Genomic DNA, 22,527 nt, shown 5'->3' with positions numbered 1-22,527 from the left:
TTATGTTTACTGACAATTTGTCTCTCCTAAAAGTATGCAATAGAATGAAAATATTTTTTTGCTCTCTTTTGCTCTCTCCAAAGAAAATTTTTAAATATGCAATAGAACGCAGCAACATATTCTCTCTCCTAAAAGTATGCAATTTAATGCAATAATTTTGTCGCTCTATTTCTCTGTTCTCCCAAAATTGTTTTGGAATTTTTGTTCTCCTAAAAGTATGCAATACAATGAATGCACAAACATGATTTTTTTCTATTATATTTAAAAGAACTTACAATTAAAAAAAGAGGCAGAGAGACAGAAAACGTGTATAATTTTCATATTCCCATATTTCCTCTGTAAACCCATAGGGTTTTATTTTTCCCTTTTTATCAAATTAACACCCATTCATTCAGGTGCAAAGAGGCATTTTGGCAAATCGCTCACTGTTGCTTGCTTCCTTGCTTTTGGTCATCATTATTACTTTTTATTTATTATTGATTACTGATTATGTATTATTATACGCTTTCTGACTACCCACCTCTCTCACACAAATTTTTCTGCACCACAGCTGATGACAGTGTCCAATGCTATTACGAAGAATTTTTCTCACCCCATCCCTACCACCATGCCATGATAGATTTTTAGTGTTTTCGTTCTTTCCTGGCCATCATGAAAAGGCCTAATGCTTATTACCTTCCTTTCCCGCTACTTCTGACCCTCCTGTGAAGCCCCCCTTCTCTCACATCACATCCTGTCAAATAATTTGCTGTTCTGGCTGGTTCGGCAACTCTGGCCTTCTGTGTTCCCTTAATACCACATTTATGTTATATCAGTTAATGATCCTTCATAGCTCTCACTCTCCCCAACAACAACAAAAACAACTACAATCATTTATTGTACACAGCAAAATAACAAGCATTAAGCTTTTGCCCATGCGGTGCCATGCCACCCTCACACACACACACACACTCTCCGAAGAACAACAAAACCAATCAGCCTGGCTGGCTAACAGGCTGGCAGGCAGACATCACACGCTAGCTTTTCATGATATTCGTTCGACTGCTGCCTGCTGCTGCTGGCAGTGGGTAATGATGATGGTCGGGTGATGACTAGGTGGTATAGCCCAGTAAAAATATATACGAAGTAGCCATACCTAGTAGTACATGTGTACTCTAGAGGGGACTCTTTGGCATGTGTGTATCATTGTGTGTGTTTGTCTCTTCAAAATAAGTGTGTGTGCGTTTTTTTTTGCGTGTGCTTGTGTGTGTCTGTGACAGTTGTTGCTTTATTTCCATGCTGCTACTGCTGGATGACTGCCTGCCTGGCTGTTTGGTAGATGGTTCTTTGATTGGTAAGAGGGGGCTCTGTGGTTGCTTTCCGAATAAAAAGCCCCCTCATATTTTGTGTGTGTTCTGTTCTTTCTGTTGTTGTCAATTTTTCTTTTTTGCTGTATGTGCGAATAGGTAAAGCAAAGCAGTATTCCACATTCATTGTCTGTCTGTCTATCGGCCGAACGAACAACCGACCTGCCTGATAGACTTTTATCGTTGTTTTTTCTGCTCTGTTCGTACGCTCTGCTACCTAGCTTCTGTGTTTTTCCTGACAATTCATTTTTGGCACTAGAATTTACTCGTCGATTTGTGGTGGACATTTGAGGGGGAGGATGGCTATCGATCAGCTTCCACTCATACATACATACAAACACCACACGCACAGGTTATATTGGTTAGTTAGAGGGTGTGAGTCAGCCAGTCTTTTTTGCAATAACTTCGGATAGGGGTTTATTGCAGGTTTTTGGAACTGAAGGCTCAGGGGTCTCTGCTCATCCACTGTGGATATATCCTGTACAGTAGATGCTCAATATGGATATCTATTGCATTCAGGAGGGTCTCGAGGACGTCGCATATAAAGTTTTGAACATCTACTGTGCTGTAGATGGATTTTTCGAATATCTACTGGACCTTTTCACATCTACTGGGTTAACCTCTGTATAGGAAATGTAAATTTTGGAAAGGGAAGGCTCAGAGGGCTCCGCTCATCAACGGTAGATGGTTAGTATGGACATCTACTGTACAGTAGATGGTTCGTATGGACATCTACTGTACAGTAGATGTTAGATGTGGACATCTACTGCATTGATGAAGAGTCTAGTGGACGTCAGATATAAATTTTTGAACATCGACTGTGTAGATAGAATTTTGGAACATCTACTGTGTAGATGGAATTTTGGAACATCTACTGGAAGTTTTTACATCTACTGGATAGGTGGACTTTTCGAACATCTACTGAACTTTTTGACATATACTGTATACTGTATGTCAATTTTGGACATCTACGATATAGTAGCTGGATCTTATGGGCATCTACTGTGAAGTAGATGTAAATTTTAGACATCTACTGTATTGTAGATGGGATTTTTGGACATCTACAGAATAGTAGACATAATGTTTGGATATCTACTGAATTGTGGATTGAATTTTTGGACATCTATAGAAGAGTATATGTAAATTTTAAACATTTATTGCACTGTAGGTGGAATTTTTTGACATCTATTTTGTAGTAGGTGTAAATTATGAACATCTACAGAATAGTAGACGGAATTTTTGGACATCTACTGTATTGTAGATGGGATTTTTGGACATCTACAGAATAGTAGACATAATGTTTGGACATCTACTGTATTGTACTTTCGGAAATCTACGTAAAGTAAATGAGTATTATGGTCATCTACTGTACAGTATATGCAATTTCTTACATCGTACACCAAAAAATCCATCTACTAGACAGTAGATGCCAAAAATTCGCATCTATTGTATGGTAGATGCAACATTTGGACATCTATTGCTTAGTAGATGGTCTCATGGTACATCTGTTTTACAGTGACTGGACCTTAGAGGCATCTACGGTATTGTAGAAGCAACTTATCGACATCTACGATGCAGTAGATGTATTTTTCGGTGCCTATTCTATTGAAGATGGTTGTGTGTAACCTGCAAAAAATACCTATATAGCCACCTTTGATTCTATTAGGCCTTTTAGGTCATTTACTCTATAGTATATAACCTACAAAGATCTCCATCACCTGAAGAGACTTCCACTCTGTATTAGTAATCACCCTAATATCCCATTTATTTTATAATGGACGGCCCAAATATCTTCTACTCTAAAGTAGATAGTCTGCAAATACCTCTACGCTTGAGTCAAAAGCCCCTATACCCACCTCCGATTCCCATAATCCTCTCTTAGGTTAGTTTGGTGTTCCTAGGGCCATCTATTCTATAGAAGATAACCTGCATAGACCTCCATCCTTGAGTAAAATACCCCTATAATCATCTCTGATTACTCAATATAAGTTTTAAGATCTAAATCTTTTTTCCTCCTTCGAAATACTGTATATCCCGAATCTATAGCTCTCTGGGCTTTTTTTTTTGCTTTTAACCAAACTGCGACAAAGAAGTATAAGAAAAATCCGAACAACAACAATGTGTGACTGACTGGCTGACTGTTGCTGGCGCTGCGTACACTTTTCGCAAAGCAAAGCTCTTTGCAAATGAACGAACCAATCGACAAACAAATGAATGAGTCTGACGGGGGCTAAATAGTTTGCCAAAATGAAGCGGCGAACGCGAGAGAGAGGAGGAGGAGGGAGGGTAGGTTGAATGCTGCTTCATCACATCACCACAGTACGTCGTCAGCCAGGGCACCCATTAAATGTCTCCATGCAAGTGGTGTTTTGCTAGCTAGCTGACTGGCTGGATGACTGCATGGCTGGGCAGACCGACAGACAAGCTGTTAGTTTGGCAATGAACATACACACATGAGGAGCTCTGGTGGCTGGTGACTTGATGGTTTAGTTAGTTCGAATATACAGTGGGGTTATGGCTTTATATACAAACGTACAATATATGGACACACACATTTGGCTGTTGATGATGATTCTACCCAAACTCCTCTGGACATGACAATCATCGTCATCGTCAGCAGCACCACCACCATTGGCAAATGCCTGCCTGTTATGTATAGGTAGCGAGTGAGGGCATTTTTTCCTCCTCGTCCTCTTCCTCCACAACTTCGGTCACCACTCTTTGTTCGTGGTGTGTGCAAATGATTTTTCAATGCTCCGGCAGGCAGGCCGGTCGGCCAGGCAATCTATCCACACACTTTGTTGTTCAGCAGTCAGCCAGCCAGTCATAGTCGCCAGGCCGGGTTCTAGTTTCGGTGTGTGCTTGTGTGTTCGTCGTCTGCCTTTTGTGTGTTGCAAATTGCGTCAGGAATTTCACAAGTTGAGTGGTATACCACTCAACCAACCAACCGTCCGACCGACCGTCCCGACCACTATACAGTAGTTGTGTAGAAATGGCAAAACCTCATCAGCGTCAACTTGAACAGACGAACACAGAAAAACGGCAGCATGGCCAGAATACCATCATCGTAGAACACTGACTAACCATTAAAAGCTTGGGCAAAACGGCCGGCCAGCCAGCCAACCATGCCGCCAAACCCGAGCTATTTCATGGCATTGATGATGGTGTTGATTCCAAAGGCTTACACTGCTTGTTGGCAGGGCTGCCGACTGGCTGGCAAGTTTGTCAAGAGTTCTCCCCCTTCTCGAATTGAAAAGGCCAGGGAATTTCAAGTGGCTAAACTACAACTGCCGCTATAAGTACTGCTGCTGCTGCTGATGACGAAAGCCCAGTCCAGCCGGCCGACCAGCCAACTAGCCAGCCATCCATATAACCAAGGGATCCGCGCTCTACCAAAACCCAATCATCACACAAAACAACATGATGGTCATCATCGTCATCATCACAATCAACTTGGGTGTGTTCAACAACAATAATACCTAACAGCCAGCCACATGGGTAGTAGAACATGTCCACTGGGTGAAAAGGAAACGGAGGGTGGGCTAGAGGGTACCATGCAGCTGTAGTTCTTTGGCCAAAAATGAAAATTACTTTCATTTCATGGAAACAGTATTTGCTCGGTATGTGCGAAAAGCAAGCAAAGCAGGACAGACCACCAGCAGGGTGGTTGTTGGTCCCCTAAATAAAGCCTTAACATATTCACATTCACTTCGTTATGGACTTCTGCCTCTCCCTCCCCTTATTCACCAAAACCAAACCAACAGCCGGTCATTCAGTTGATGCCAGGCTGTGGCCGGTCGTTTGTTCATTCTTTCTTTTTGGTCCTCTGGTCCTCCGCTCCTGACAATGTCACCACAAATTCTCTATAGCCTTGCAACGACATGATGAAATCCAGAACCACTGAGCCATTGAACGAGCAAGCGTGTAAGACCCTATCCAAAAAATGCCGCAGTGATGTAATTCGAAATTAAATTTTCGTTTTCGCCAAAAATTGAATTATTAAGATGACGAGGAGAGCATGAACGATGAGTGGGGAAGGATAGAGGGAGAGAGAGAGAGAGGGGGACGCTACATCAATCTAATAAAAATGCAAACTGAATTTTTTGTCCTGGTCGGTCACACATTCACTAATTGAGATTGGCACAGAATTTGTTAAAAAAAGATCATTGGGAATATGGCGCCCAACGTGGGGTCACACAGCAAACACTTTTATATACAATCGTAGCTATAGCTATAAGACCCGTCTAGCATCATCCAGATACCCAGATTATCAAATAAATGTTAACTGAAGTTGGCGAAAATATGGCGCCCAACGTGAGGGTCCTCAAAACTCTTCTAAACAACAGCATTGATAGGTATTTCAGCCGTCTATCATCGTCTAGATACCCACTGTAAAATCTGCTATGAAATAAATTTAATTTAGGCCATTGGAAATATGGCGCCCAACGTGGGGCACATTAAAAATTACTAAATTGAGATTGACACCAATTATGTGTCTTTCCAACATCTACTCCAACATCTTATATACAATCGTATCTATAGCTATAAATAAGACCCGTCTAGCATCGTCCAGATACCCAGATTATCAAATAAATGTTAACTGAAGTTGGCGAAAATATGACCCCAGTCGATAGCTATTAGGGTAATCTATCATGATCACGATACCCAAAATTTACATCTACTTTTAAATAAATGCTGAAACAGGTGATTTTAAAATATGGCGTCCAACGTGAGGTCACCTCACCAATAACATCCGCCTACAATCACGTAAATAGCTTTTTAGGGCCACTAATTTTCGTCCCGATACCGATGCGTTATATCTTTTAATAAATAAGTGCTAATTCTGGTCATTAAAAAATGTGGCGCCCAACGTGTGGCCCCACAAAAAACTCTTTAATCGTGTCGATAGCTATTAAGGTCATCTATCAACTTTCAGATTCCCATAAGTTGCATCCATTATCACATAAATGCTAACTCAGGTAATTAAAAAATATGGCGCCCAACGTGGGGTCAACCAATGACGTCTATCTACAATTGTGTGGGGTTTTAGGACCATATATCATCGTTCACATACCCACTATTTACATATACTATCAAAGAAAGGCGAAATCAAGTCATTAAATATATGGCGCCCAACGTGGGTCACATGAAAAAATTGTTAAATTTTGGCAAATTCCAAAATTTTCCTTTATAGTTGAGAAGTTGTAACCTGGCTACTACTGTGCATCCATAAGTGTCATATAAAATGAAGTAGATGTTAAAACAGAACATTGGAAATATGGCGCCCAACGTGAGCCCCTCACAAATAACTTATGTTTACATTGACCTCTATAGCTCTTTAGAACCATCTATCATCGCTCAGATACCCATAAGATACATCTACTATCAAATAAGGGCTAATTCTGATCATTGAAAATATGGCGCCCAACGTAAGTCACATGAATAAAATCGCTAAATTTTAACAATTACAAATGTTTGCTTTAAATTAGTTGGAAAAATTGGAGCCTAGCCACTACACTACGTCAAGTAGCTAATATCAAGTAGCTGTCAAAACAAAACTTTTAAAATATGGCGCCCAACGTGGGTCCCTCACAAATAACTTCTATTTACAATTGTGTATAGATCCATCTATGATCATCCTGATACCTACAAATTGCATTTACTATCAAATGAATGTTAATTCTGATCATTGAAAATATGGCGCCCAACGTGGGGCATATTAAAAAAGTTTAAAACCCCTTTTCTTGTACAGTACATGTCCCATTAGACCATGATAATGTGTACAGTAGACTTCCATACAAGCCGCCTTCTATACATGTCGATTAAGGCAACATCACTTCCCTCCTCTCTGAATAGCACAGCAGTTACGGAACTTTACCACATGCTAATTTTTCAACATTTGAATACTTTGCATCTTTATACCACCCTTCGATTCCTCACCACATCTTCCTCCTCGAACTTTTACCAACAGTTACTTTCGTGCTATTTTATTGCGTCTCGCATATGGTGAGTCGCTCGCTAGCTCGGTGTGTTGGCTGGTCGTCTGGCTACATCAGCAAAAAATTTCCAACAATCTGATACGACAACGACAGACGATAATATTTGGCGGCGTAGTTATTCTCATCGCCTGCTGCTGCTACTACTGCCGTTTCAAAATTCCGCACTGCAAAACATTTTACATTGACAGCATTGCTGGTTTGTCTCCAGCTATGCTTTTTTATGACTATTTTCCCCTCGTCTTCTTCTTCTTCATAGTTGCCGTCGTTTTGTTGCGATTTTTCTTGGCACACTCAGCCGAGTCTCGCTGTAAAATTGCAAATGCAAAGTGGTGATGTTTATGACAGCTTAGGGCTCATTGCCGCCAAATCCATCTATCTACCACATACATAGCCTCTATTTGTCCATAAGTTTTACGATTTACGCTATGAAGAACTTATTGTTGTTGTGGTGTGCCTTCTTCTTCGTTTTTTGTTTCTGTTATTACGTTTCTTTTTACTTCTAGCTTGTTGATGATGTCTGCAGTGGATTTGAGAGGAAAACGAGGGAGCAGGAGGCTATAGATTTGGATAATTGACATGTCTGAACATATATGGTTTTGTAGAGTGGATTTCGAATTTGAAAATATCGTAAGGAGAATATGCCCATAATAAACATCTAATATTTAAGAGACGCTACGTCTATAAGTCATCTAATATCAAGTAGGTATTGAAATAGACCATTGAAAATATGGCGCCCAACGTGAGGCCCAAATCAAAAACTTCTAACTGTAAACGTAAATATCTATTATGGTCATCTATAATCGTCTTACATTTACATTTACTATTAAAATATAATCTACTGTTTATTCGAATTTTGTAATTTTTCATGATCTAGGGGAGACTTCACGTTGGGCGCCATTTTTCGATGAACTGAATTAGCATTTTTTTGATAATATATGACACTTGAAATTACCCAGATACCGACCGAATGTCATCTAACATCAAATTTTGTTATTTTAAAGGTGTGTGGAGAGACCTCACGTTGGGCGCCATTTTATCGATGACCTCAATTGGCATTTTTTGATCATATATGACACCAGAAACTATGCTGATACCCACAAAGTGTCATCTAACATCTAACTTAGTCTTTTTGAGGGTGTATGATGATGATACCTCACGTTGGGCGCCACTTTTTTCGATTAACTGAAATATCATTTGTTTCATGACACATAAAATTATCCAGAAACACACGGAGTGTCATCTATCGTGGAATTTGGAAATTTTTCTAGAGGCCACACGTTGGGCGCCATTTCTTCGATGACCTGAATTATAATTTATTTGATGTTGTATGACTCTTGAAGTTATTCAGATACCCATGGATTGTCATTTAATATCATATGTTATTAGTTTTTAAGGTGTAGGGGAGACCTCACGTTGGGCGCCATTTCTTCGATGGCCTTAAATAACGCTAATTTGATGTTGAATGACTCCTGAACTTATTCAGATAGCCACAGATTGTCATCTTACATTGATTTTTGTAATTTTTAAGGTGTAAGGGAAGACCCCACGTTGGGCGCCACTTTTTTTCTTTGACCTGAATTAGCATTTATTTGATAATGTATGACACTAGAAATTATCCAGATACCCAGAGGTTGTCTTCTAACATAAGGTATATGCTAAAACATGACATTGAGAATATGGCGCCCAACGTGGGGTCCTTTGAAAGGTTATTATATTTGGACAATTACCTGTGTTTTCGTTGAAATATATATCTGGCGATGCCTAAAAATATAATTATACATTCTTTAAAAAAACCAGAAGTTCTGGTTGTAGATCCCCAAATAAATCGTAATCTGATAGCGAGTAGGTGTCCTTCTTCTTGGTCCCCGAAATCCTTTAAATTAGTTTGCTTGAATGAGGTTCGTATTATATAGCTGCACGGTTGATTGACTGTCGGACCTGATTGTTGCTTAGTACTCAACTTACACACACATTCATACACATAAATATATGTTTGTGTACATAGCGTTTATTCCGATTATTGCGTTTTCTACTTCTCTACGTCTGTCTTCCTACCTTTGTACGCCCGAGTTTTGAAGTTGAGTTCAGTGAATGACTGCTGTCTGAATGATTTTTTGGTTTGGCAAATTTCATGTGTTTCCGGGCGATTATATTTATGTTATCTTGTTGTTCTAGGTATTAGCCTAAAAGTATGATTATGCATGAAAAAATATTCTTTAAAAAATCTTGCTTTGGCAAAACCGAGAATACTGGGATGGATGAGGATGATAATGATGTTTTTGCCTGTCCTGCCCTGCCTGGTTGTTAGTTCGAAGCAGACTTTTTGTAAGAATAGGAACATAAAGATGTTGTTGTTGCTTTTGCTATTATTGTCATGCTAGCTCCTGATGCTGATGATGGTTGGTCTGGGGATTTTTTATTACTTCATTATTGTGAAACTTTTGGTGTTGTTGTTGCTGTAGTTGTTATTTGCTGTAAAGCAAGCACAAACTCTGCCACCACCAGATGATGGTTCTACCTTCATTCTAAGCTTTACAAGCCAGATGATTCACCTCTCTCTCCCCTCCCATCAGTTTTACACCGGCTAGGCCTTTTTATGCTGATGAGTCTCTATTGTGTGGCTGGCGTTGGCGGCAGTGGTAGTGGTGCTGGTGGTCCAATATTGGCGGCATAAAACATGATGACGAACAAACATTGTCAGGAACGACGTGCTTGCTTTTTGGGCTATGGTTGTGTGCACAATTTCCGAACGCACACACACAGCCTAACACAATCTGAATCCTCTGTGTTGGACTCTGACAAAGTATAGAGGCGTTTAACAAACCAACCGACGACCCAGACAAGAAGGAATGCAAAGAAGAGCGGAACTTACACACCAGGCAATTTTGTGTGCGTCTGCCAGCCAGCCAGCTTTGCCCGGCAGCTACTATTTCTCCGTGTAGTCCTCGGTGTCATCGTTGCCGTTCATCGTTTGTCGAGCTTGTTTCCAATTTTCATTCGTTTGCGTTTTCGCAATGCGCGATTTTTTTTACTTTGTACGGGGCTGTGCGGTGTGCGACCCTTTTGGATGGATGGATGTTTGCTTTTCCAACTAGTCGTCGTTGTTGCCGTGGATGACTCGACTCGCTAGCTGGCTGGTCGACTGGTCTGGCTGGCTGGCTGGCTGTCAAGCAGCCAGACTAAAATGAATGTTTGCTAATATTAATACTTTGTTGTTATATCGTCTGTCTGACTGTCTGTCCTGCCTGTTCATTCGTTCGTTTTGTTAATGGCGTCTTTTACATTGAGTATCGTATTGAGTAGAGAACCAAACAAACAAACTAACAGACGACCAATAAAGCCAGCCACCAAGACCCTCAATCACCATCATTCGCAATCACCATGCCACCATCCTCTATCGTTTGCCAGCAGAAGTAGTCATCGTCGTCTTCTTCTTCACATTCAGCAACAACAACAAAAACAACAACATTTATGAAATTGAAATCCTTAATGCTAGCGCAAATCAGTTTCGTTTGGATTTGTGTGTGTGCGTGTTCGGAGTTGGGGGGCTTTACTGGCATATTAATTGTGCCCAGCATCATCATCGTCATCATTGAGTGACCCATCACCGAAGTCTATACCTCCCCAGCTTCACTCTTTTATGTTGTATTTGTAATCAAACAGCCATACTCTAATGATGAAGACAAATTGTTCTTTTTATGTTGGGGGAGAGAGGTTCAATCCGGGATAGCCCTAATGCAGTCTGGAGACCCTCATACACTCTAGTTAAGATTATTAAAGATTTATTTAAATACAACACTTTTAATTGTCCAAATTTAATATTTTTTCGAAGGACCCCACGTTGGGCGCCACATTCTCAATCTGAACAATTCCTTTAAATAGATGTCCTTTACAACAGATTATTTTACAGAAAACCTAAAACTTTTTCGAAATTTGTAATTTTTGAGGGTTGGGTGGGACCTCACTTTGGTCGCCATATTTTCAATGGCCTAACTTAGCATCTAACTGATGTTTGATGACACTTGTGTGGAGTATTTAGATACTTTTAACTGTCAATAATTATAAAATAAATGATAATTCAGGTAATCGAAAAAATGGCGCCTAACGTGGGATCTCATCTTTAAATGATAAAATTATTGAAGTCTATTTTCAATTACTTGTTTCATCCCATATTTGGTAGCGCAGAAGATTCAGTTTTAGCTATTTTAAAGGAAAACTAATGATTTTCCGATTTTTGTAATTTTTTAGGGTTTAAGGTAAGACCCCACGTTGGGCGCCATATTTTATATTGGTTCATTTAGCATTTATTTGATAGAAAATGTAATTTATGGGTATCTAGACGATGATGGGTGGCTGTAATAGATATCTACACGATTGTAAATGGAAGTTATTGGTGGTGCCCCACGTTGGGTGCCATAATTTTGATTTGTTAGATCTTCTGCTTGATATTATATGATTTGGGTATAACTATGTTAAAGGAAAGGAAATGATTTCCATTAAAAAATATGTACCTTAAATGGATTATTTTACAGGAAACCTAAAAACTATTCGAATTTTTAAGTTTTAGGTGGAGACCTCACGTTGGGCGCCATATTTTCAATGGTCTGTGTTAGCATCAAACTGATGTTTAATTACACTTATGGCGGGTATTTTGAAGGAAAACTAATGCTTATACGATATTTGTCAATTTTTAGGTGTAGGTTGAGACCTCACGTTGGGCGCCACTTGTTATTTTAGACCCCAATTAACATTTTTTTATAGAAGATGTAACTTATGGGTACTTAGACGATGATAGATGCCTGTAATAGATATTTACACAATGATATATGGAAGTTATTGGTGGGGCCTCACGTTGGGCGCCATATTTTCAATGACCTGTTTCATCTTTATAAGAAAACATTACAATTCAATTACAAAGCATCATCATCGTCATTATTTTTATAAAGGTCATCAAGTTTCATCTTACAAGGACATTGTGTATATAAGGACTCTGCTGCCTTCTTCCCATGCATCAGAGGATTTTAAAACCTATCTGCAAAAATTAAACAACAACACAGTGGCTACAATTTTAAAGAATAAAACACACAACGCAGGCACATTTCAAGAGTCATCAGCTAAAATTCTATTTGCCAGTCATCCAGCAATTCAGGCACAGCCAGCACGTTTTGTCATAACCACCAAAGCATAACGGTCGACATTTAAGTGTAGTAAGGCCCAGGGCACATAACACACACATTCAGATATACACGCATTCATTCATTCACTGAATGACTCTCCATTGAAGAAGGCTAAAATTCTGAGTCATGTAAGTTCGAAGGCAAATGGAATTTTTAACACATGACACAAAATGAGAAACCAAAATGGAAATAGTTAAGCATCGGTGCAAAAGAGAGATTTGGTAGAATTTTTCAGGAAAATATATGAATATAGGAAAAAATGTTCTTATGGCATCTGGCGGCCTTCATAGGGATTTTGAAGTATCGCGTAGACTTCTATTAGATATTACTATCAGCGTTTTGAAGAAAATGGCGCCCAACGTGGAATCCTAAGCATTAAAGACCAACATAAATTGAACAATTAATAGATTTGTTACAGAAGAGGACGTCGATTTTTGGTAAGCGATAAGGGTAGATCTACATACCGCATAGTCGACCTTCATAGCGATCATCTAAGATCGTGTAGACGGTTATTAGGGATATCTGTCATCGTCCAGGTACTCATAAGTTGTATCTTCAATAAAATAAATGCTAATTTAGGTCATCGAAAAAATGGCTCCCAACGTGAGGTCTCACCAATACCATTAAAAAACTTCAGAAATTCGAACAAAAATATGTTTGAGGATTTCAGGAGGTCTACCACATAGTCGACCTTTATAGACATCAGTGAAGATCGTGTAGACGGCAATTAGGGGTATCTGTCACCGTCCAGATACCCATAAGTTTTATCCTCAATCAAATAAATACTAATTTAGGTCATCGAACAAATGACGCCCAATGTGGGGTCAAACCTACGCCTTGAACAATTGTCCATACCAGACCTCCATACCACATAGAGATCATAAAATATGGTGTAAATAAATAATAATTTAGGTCATTAAAAAAATAGCGCCCAATGTGGGGTCTCAAAGACGCATTACAAAATGAGTGGCAAACGATATAGGAGTATAATAAATGCCAATTTAAATAATCGAAAAAATGGCGCCCATCGTGGGGTCTCGCTAATAGCTTTAAAATAGCTGGCAAACCATAGCGGATTACATACCAGACCTCCATTCCACATAGAGATCATCAAATATAGTGTATAGGGCTATTAGGGACTTATACTTATGGGTATAAGTTTCGATTTCTATCAAATAAATAATGGCGCCCAACGTGGGGTCTCATAGACAAATTACAAAATCAATGGCAAACTATAGAGGAGGATTGGGATTCAAAAGTTACATCTGTTTTCAAATGCTAATTTCAGTCATCGAAAAAATGGCGCCCAACGTGGGGTCTCACCAATACATTTATAAACTTTAAAAATTCGAACAATTAATTGATTGCGTTAAAATAACTATGACTAATAGCATCCTATACCTTATTTAAAAGGTTCGTTTGGGTATATAAAAGCCTCCAGGATGCCAGATTAGCGTTCGGAAATGTCACTCTCCATATGCGTAATAATTAAGGGGGTAAAAATCTATTTCCACCTTTTTGTTTCTATTGTGAATTTAATCAAGCATGCAACTGAAATCCCTTATTAACTGCAGGAGCTGGACAATTTCGAAGTAATAAAAATCCACCAAGGGTTTAGAATTCCGTCTTTAGAATTCTCTGCATCAATTAGGAATTCAATCAAGCATGCCATTGGTAGCACTGGCAATCTGTATCTGAAATTTCTTTTTAACTGCGGGAGCTGGAACATACTTCTTATTCCGTAAATATTTTGCCTTCTAGAAAACCAAACAACAAAAAAATCCGCTATAAATTTAAATTGCTCATGGCTATGCCGTCTCAGGTCCTCCTATGCATATTAGCAGCACAGACATAACGATCGTTGTTGTTTTTCTTTCCCAAAAAAAAGAACTAAAAATGTTCCAAGTTCTTTCTTTCTTCTACCAGATATATATGTATGTTCATCCGCATGTAGGTAAATTTCATGCAGATTTGAGTTGCGGAGTTTTTTTTTTTGGATTTCAAGTTGTATTTTTTTGTTGCTATTGTCGTTGTATATTCCCACTAGCTGTGCGACAGGAAATGCTTGGCTAAGTGTTTCTTAATCTTTGCCATATATAGAGAAGGAATGAAATGAAAGAAAGAAGTGCGAATGAAGCAGCGCACAGCCACAGACAAGCCCAAGCGTCTGCTCTGGTGGACAGACAAATTGGTCGCCGTTTTTTTTTAGTCTGAAACGCAAATTGCCGATTTTTTGTTCGTTTTGGCTTGCCAGCCAAGAAATGGAAACAGCCACACAGACAAAACACCTAAAACTTTGCCAGGAGAATGAAGAAGAAGGCGAACTTGAGCAGACTTTATGTAGTGCTGAAAATATGAGACGCCCAAGAAAAAGTAAAAAACAAAATGAGACCAAACTAAAATTTAAATGCTCTAGGTTTGAAAGCTTCGCTCTTCTAAAGTGAAAACAGAAACTTTGGAAATATTATCCCAAAAAAACTGCTGCTAATTGACGGTTTTGCTAATTTCAGCCAAAAAATACAACAAAAATGTTTTGGTGAAGACGACGTAACTAGACACTCTTGGGATAAACCACCATTGTGTTTTGAAATTTAAGAATTTTTATGAAAGACAAAATCTTTGTTATTTGAATTTTTGTGATCATTTGAAAGAAAGACAAAATCTTTAGAACAGAGAGTTAAAATCTTCATAAGGTGGGTTAGAGAGGGAGGTAGGGAGATGCCTCTGCAAAAATGATTATATTTATAAATCCGCCTATTGGCATATCATATGTTTATGTTGAAAAATTTTTCATCGCTAAAATATGGCGCCCAACGTGAGATCGCACCAATAAATTCCATTAGATATCATTCATGGGGTCATTAGGGTATATTAGGGTCATGTATAATCATCTACATATCCATAAGTACTTTATAAATTCTAATTTAGATCATCCAAAAAAATGGCGCCCAACGTGGGGTCTCACCTACACCTTCAAAAAACTAACAAAATGGATTACTTATTAATTTTCCTTTAATATAGTTATACCTTGCTTTATAGAAGATCATTGAAAATATGGCGTCCAACGTGAGATCACAAAAATAAATTCCCATTAGATATTATTGGGGACATTAGGGTCTATTAGGGTCATCTATTACCATCTACATACCCATAGAGTACATCTACTATCATATAAATGCTAATTTAGGTCATCAGAAATAATGGCGCCCAACGTGAAGTCTTACCTGCACCTTTAAAAACTAACAAAATGGGATAAATTTTTCCTTTAAAGTAGCTATACCCTATGTTAAAGCATATCATTAAAAATATGGCGCCCAACATGGGACCACACCAATCATTTGCAATTATGCTAGATATATATTAGGGTCATCTATCACCGTCTAGATAATAATAAGTTACAGCTATCAAATAAATGCTAATTTGTGTAATCGAGAAAATGGCGCCCAATGTGGAGTCTCATCTTCACCTTAAAAAATACTAAATGGGATAAAAAAACTATTTCTTTAAAATAACTATAAACTAGTCATATAATATCAAATCGATTTTAAAGCAGATCATTGAATATATGGCGCCCAACATCGGACCACACCAATAACTTTCATCAGCAATCGTGATAGATATTCCTTCTGTCATTGTCTAGATACCCATAAGTTGTATATTTTATCAAATAAATGTTTATTTAGGCCATCGAAAAAAATGGCGCCCAACGTGGGGTCTCACCTACACATTAAACAAATTAGAAAACTAGGATAATTAATATTTCGATTAAAAAATCTATACCCCAATCAGCTAATATCAAGTGGATTTTAAAGCACATTATTGAAAATATGGCGCCCAACGTGGGGTCATACCAATAATTTCCATCTACAATCGTGTAGATATCAATTAGGGTCATCTATCATTGCCTAGATACCCAAAAGTTGCATATTCTATGAAATAAATATTTATTTAAGCCATCGAAAAAATGGCGCCCAACGTGGGATCTTATCTGCACCTTAAAATTCTAAAAAATATGATAATAATTAGTTATCCTCCAGAATATCTATACACTAATCATCTAATATCAAGTCGATTTTAAAGCAGATCATTGAAAATATGGCGTCCAACGTGGGACCACGCCAATATTTTCCGTATACAATCGTGTAGATATCTATTGAGGTCGTCTAGATAGGCATAGGTTACACCAACTATCAAATAAATGCTACGTTAGGTCATCAACTAAAAAAATAAATAAATAATAAAAATGGCGCCCAACGTGCCTTCTCACCTACACCATAATAAAGTGACAAAAATCGGAGAATTATTATTGAAATATCAAGTAGATTATTAAAAATCTACTAACTGATACTCAGGCTGTCTAGGGGTCTTCAGAATTTAAAAAAAAATTGCAAATTTTTTTAAAGAAAAAATTTTTTGGAATACCCACACTAGGGATGGATTTTTGAAAGAACATTTTTCGAACTCTGAGGTTTTATTCGAACCAGTGAGGTTTTATTTTTTCCAACATCCAAAAAGTCGCGGATTTTGTATAAAAAAAATCTATTGGAATTTTTCGAATACTCAAAAAATCGTGTATTTAAAAAAATATTTTTTTAATCGCGGATGTGTCCTGTCTAAAATAATTCTATTCGATATATTCCTTCTATTGAATTGTTATGCTAATTCAGCCTCTCATCTGTAAAACAAGCTTAGCTCTCTCTCCCTCTGTCTCTCTAATCATACAATAACAAAACTTCACTTGCTATTTAGTTGTTTTTTTAATGTGACAGTGTCTCACATTTGACAATAACACCTCACATCCTGAGCTGCTGCTGCTTCTTTCGATGAAGCTGTCTTGTCATTTGGTTTTTGACCGGCTGGCTAGTGGTGATGGAGCTACTAATGTTTTTTGTTGTTGTAGCAATTCAATTTTTGCCATTGCCATAGTTATTGCAATTCTTTGTCACCAAGCAGACCAGAGTCGAGGCAAACATACACATGCACGAACAAACACATATTAGAATCAAAATATACCAGTAGAAGAAGAAGCAGTAATAAACATTGTTGTTGCTGTTCTTGCATGCACACATTTGTTTGGCAAAGCGTCTTTGGTTCTCTGTTTTTGCGTAGCTCCCTTTGATGGGTGAACATGTTGGAGCAGAGGGAGGGGAGAGGAAGCAAATAAACCAATACCACTTTGTCAAATGAACAAGCATGAACACACATGTGTGATGGCTATGCAAAAAGGAAAGAATAGCCATAGAATGAACTGTCACTCACAACCTGCCTGAGAGAGTGCCTGCTGAAGAGAGATGGAGAAAAATAAAAAGCAATGCTCTGCTCCCCATTGCAAAAAAGAAGTCAAAGAAATAGGGAGTTGGAAATTTGCATTGCTTTGATTTTGAATTTTTTTATTGTTTTTGTTGTTGGTGTTTTTTGCGTTGTGAGATTCTTCAGCTTGCGCTGTGCTTAACATAACGGTTGAACAAGTTGTGTAGGAGTTACTGTAATGACGCCGCGAGTGGTACACCTTGGTTCTATTGTCAATTTGTCGTCAAATGCTCGATGAAGTTTTGAAAATTGATGAGCCTAATTTTTTATTTTTTTGAAGATCTTCGTAAAATATTTGGAAATTTGTTGCCTTAAATGGCTCCCAAAAAATCCACAATTGTTTTAAACGTTGAACAATTCATTCGGGACGTGGAACAGCGTCCGGCAATATGGAATCGAAATTTCCATTGTAATAAGGCATTCCTGGAGCAAATGTGGGATGAGCTGTCGGCGGAACATAAACTGCCAAGTAAGTATAGCAACTACTCGAAGGAGGAGGAGGGCTATTAATTTTGTTTTTGGTTTACAGAGGTGGTCTTGAAAGCCAAATGGAAGGGTCTGCGTGATAATTTCCGTGTGGAATACAAACGTATACCCCGTGCAGATAATGGTGATTTTTTGGTTGAACCGGCCACCTTTGAATCGAAGTGGATACACTATTATGCGCTATTGTTTTTGAGTAAGTATTGGTGGACCAACTTGACAGAAGAAGCTTCTAAAATTTGTAATTTCCCCCCTTTAGCCGAACACATGCGCCATCGTGTCCCTAAAAATGAACAAGATCAGGCCTTTTTCTTTGCCCAGCAAAGTCAGGATTGCGAGAAAACAGTGGTGGAACCGGATCTCACCAATGGGCTAATACGACGCCTCCAGGACAGTGATGAAGAGTTCGATGAAGATGATGTTGAGGAGGATGATGATGAAGTTACCGAAACCACACCACCTGCTGCCCACTCCCAACCTCTTACCTCAGTGGTAAATAGTGTACCGGGAGCCGGGATCATAAAACTAGAAGATCAGCGTAAAAATTTTGATAAGGAGGTGCAGGATTTATCAAAGAAATCATTGGATAATGCTGCAGCGGCAGCAAATTTGACGCAGGCGTCAATTGCAAATCCCACAGGCCTCGTAACACCTCTACTAATGCCAATTGCAGCAACAACACCGCCACAGCAACAGGCTACCACAATATCCTCAACAACAGCCGTAAGTCCCTTGGCATTGGGTTTGAGTTTAAGCAGCCAGCAAATGGCAACAACAACAGCAATGGCTGTGACAACATCGGCTGTGGCTGGCACCACACCCTTGGCCGGCTCCTCACCCTTGGCACTACAAACGGTACCAGTTTCATCCTCATCGAATACGGCACCAGTTGCTGCCGTGGCCGCCTCATCCTCCTCATCGTTATCCTCCTGTTCGGTATCATCAGTTTCTAGTACAACCTCAAATTCACCACCCTCATCCACGGCATCGGCAGCAGGCGGGGTGCCAGCCCCCTTGACAGCTTTAAATTTATTCCAAGGTACACCGCCGGTGGCCCATAGCACAGCCTTTGCCGTGGCTGCCACCTTGGCCTCTATGAACAATGCCGCTGCCCAACTAAATGGTGGAATCTCCTCAAACAATCCACTGCCTTCGGTATTGCCATTATCCCTTACCACCAATCTGCCCAGTGCATTGGTACTACCCAATACCTGTCTACAAAACGGAGGAGGTGGCGGATCAGGCAGTGGTGGAACTGGTGGTGGTCACCAGCAAAAAATCAGATCTGTCTCCCCACCACCGCTCTACAATAAGGCCCATCATCCACCACCCAGTAGCAATAATAATGCTGCCGCCCTGGTCATGAGCAAAGAACGTTCCGATGATTTCCCCCTTAATGGGGCCAATTGTCTACATGGCAGCCATGAAAATTTAAATTTTACCAAATATTCCTACACAAATGGTCTCATACCGGCATTGAAATTAAAAAGACCAAGACTTTCGGAAGATAGTAATTTCAATGGTTCCTCATCAATGGATACGTCGACGGCCACACCCACTCCCCTGGTGCCCGAGGATGATGATTATCATTATCTGCTGTCTTTGCATCCTTATATGAAGCAACTGACAGCTGCCCAAAAGTTGAGGATTCGAACCAAAATACAAAAGTTAATATTTAAGGAACTCTACAAAGAGGATTTGGAGGAATCGAAATAAGAGGAGGAGGAGTGGGACATTCATTCTTAACAAAATGAAGAAAAGGAAAATCGTAAAACCAAAGTCATTACTTTTTAAAATCGATAATATATAATATGAAGGATTTGAAAAATGAAATCCCAGATATAAGGGATTTTAATTTTTATCTCAATTAATTGTTTGTATGTATATGTATGTGCCAAAACATATCTAGCCTTAAACATTGTAATTCCTTATACATATATTTAAATCATATAGCAGACCTATGATGATTGCATTGTATATATAAATATTATTCTTTAATATATATAGTTCCTTTTTAACAGGAAACATAACCTATTTTCCTGATCCTTTAATGTAAAACAAAACATAAGAAACTACTTGAATTATCTACTTAGTTTTGTTTTTTATTAAATTTAAAACAATTTATGTTATCATTATGTTTGAAAATCTCAGAATATCTCAGCATTTATTTTATTTTTATTATTCTTTATTATTATATAGTTTTATATATACATAATATGTTTTATAACTTTTCTTAAAAATATAAATGTATTTCTAGGTTTAGTTACCACTCAAAAAACTTTGTAGAAACCCCTTACCAACAACAACAAAGCATTTATTATTATATGAACACCTACACAAACAAATACTACATGTATCTCAAATTTAGTTTATAAATGTCTTAAGACTCTAAGAATTCTATTCAAAATAAAAAAATCAAAGAGAGAATTATATAAAATACTGGTTTTTATAGATGATTTAATTTTAAGATTAATTGTAATTAATTTTTAAGATTATGTATTTCCGGGTTTTATATTATAGCTAGGCGTTTCTCATGTTCGATGACTTAAAGTGAAATTTTATGGAGAATATTTCTTCCATTAGTACCATAGCCCTAAAATGTTTTCTATAGCAAAAATCACCTCCATTTGGAAAATACTAAAAACTCACCTAAAAAAACATATTTCCTACAACCCAATTTGTTTACTAATATTTCCGAGTTTAATATTATAGCTAGGTGTCTCTCATGTTCGGTGACCTATAGTGAAATTTTATGGAGAATATTTCTTCCATTGGTATCATACCGCTAAAATGTATTCTATAGCAAGAAATAACCTCCAGTTAGAAAATACTAAAAACTAATCCCCATAACTAGCCTATTTTCTATAACCAAATTTGTTTACTGATATTTCCGGGTTTTATATTATAGCTAGGCGTTTCTTATGTTCGGTGACTTATAGTGCAATTTTATGGAGAATATTTCTTTCATTGGTATCATAGCCCTAAAATGTATTCTATAGCAAGAAATAACCTCCTGTTAAAAATACTAAAAAACGATTCCCCAAAAACAGCCTATTTTCTATCAACCAATTTGTTTACTGATATTTCCGGGTTTTATATTATAGCTAGGCGTTTCTCATGTTCGGTGACTTATAGTGCAATTTTATGGAGAATATTTCTTTCATTGGTATCATAGCCCTAAAATGTGGAATTTTGCAAAAAATCACCTCCTATTGAAAAATACTAAAAACTAATCCCCAAAAATAGCCTATTTTCTATAATCCAATCTGTTTACTGATATTTTCGGGTTTTATATTATAGCTAGGTGTTTCTCATGTTCAGTGACTTATAGTCCAATTTTATGGAGAATATTTCTTCCATTGGTATCATAGCCCTAAAATGTATTCTATAGCAAGAAATAACCTCCTGTTGAAAAATACTAAAAACTAACCCGAAAAATAACCTATTTTCTACACTGAACTTTTGAGATATCCTTCTTCCTAACGAAGAGCAGCAGGTATTCTTCTTTTGGAGATTGGTTTCCGATGAGAAGACAATTTTTTTCCTCTATTTTTTCGGAATCAAAATTGAGATAAAATATTTTTAAACAACTTGAAATGTCATTCTTAGCATTATTTACATAAAATTCCGCAATTTCCAAGGTGTGGTGAGTTTGGAGAAAAATTCACAACACGTTAAAAAATATGTCAAATGAAAGGAAACGTCCACTAGTCTATGGAATAGTTTCTAAGATTGCATTTTTATTAAAAAATCCTGAGAAAAATTAAAAAAATTGAATATTTTTGTAATTTTTTATGATTTTTTTCTGAGTCAAAATTGAATTAAAATAATTTTAAACGCCATGAAATGGTATTATTAACATTATTTACGTAAAATTACGCAATTTTCAAGGTGTGGTGAGTTTGGAGAGAAATTCACCACACCTTCAACAATGTGCCAAATGAAAGAAAACTTCCAACAGACCATGAAAAAATGTCACAAGTTGCATTTTTAGAAAAAATCATTCCAACATTTTTGACCATGAAAATTCAACACCTTAATTTTTTTAAAAATTTTCACATTTGAGGTTATGTTTGTTTTGTAGATTTTTTTCAATGATTTTTTTAAATTATTTTTTTTTAACTCAATTGAATTTGAATTTCCTTACCTTGCCAAAGACCACAGCATATTTCATTACACTGGGCCTAAAAGTAGGCAACACAATTTAGAATT

General features: G+C 37.8%; 1 protein-coding gene across 1 annotated transcript in view; it reads left to right on the top strand.

Annotated features, from left to right (window-relative positions):
* The window catches only part of LOC133325294 (CTP synthase), a 48,205-nt gene that overhangs the window by 23,766 nt on the left and 1,912 nt on the right, over nt 1-22,527 (top strand). The window lies entirely within an intron of this gene.

This window comes from Musca vetustissima, unplaced genomic scaffold, assembly GCF_032173495.1.
Source record: "Musca vetustissima isolate MV318-11 ecotype Yass unplaced genomic scaffold, APGP_CSIRO_Mvet_v1 utg16188, whole genome shotgun sequence".
In the NCBI taxonomy this organism is placed as follows: Eukaryota; Metazoa; Arthropoda; class Insecta; order Diptera; family Muscidae; genus Musca; species Musca vetustissima.
Note: the sequence above shows the minus strand (reverse complement) of the source record. Positions and strands in the feature narration are given on the sequence as shown.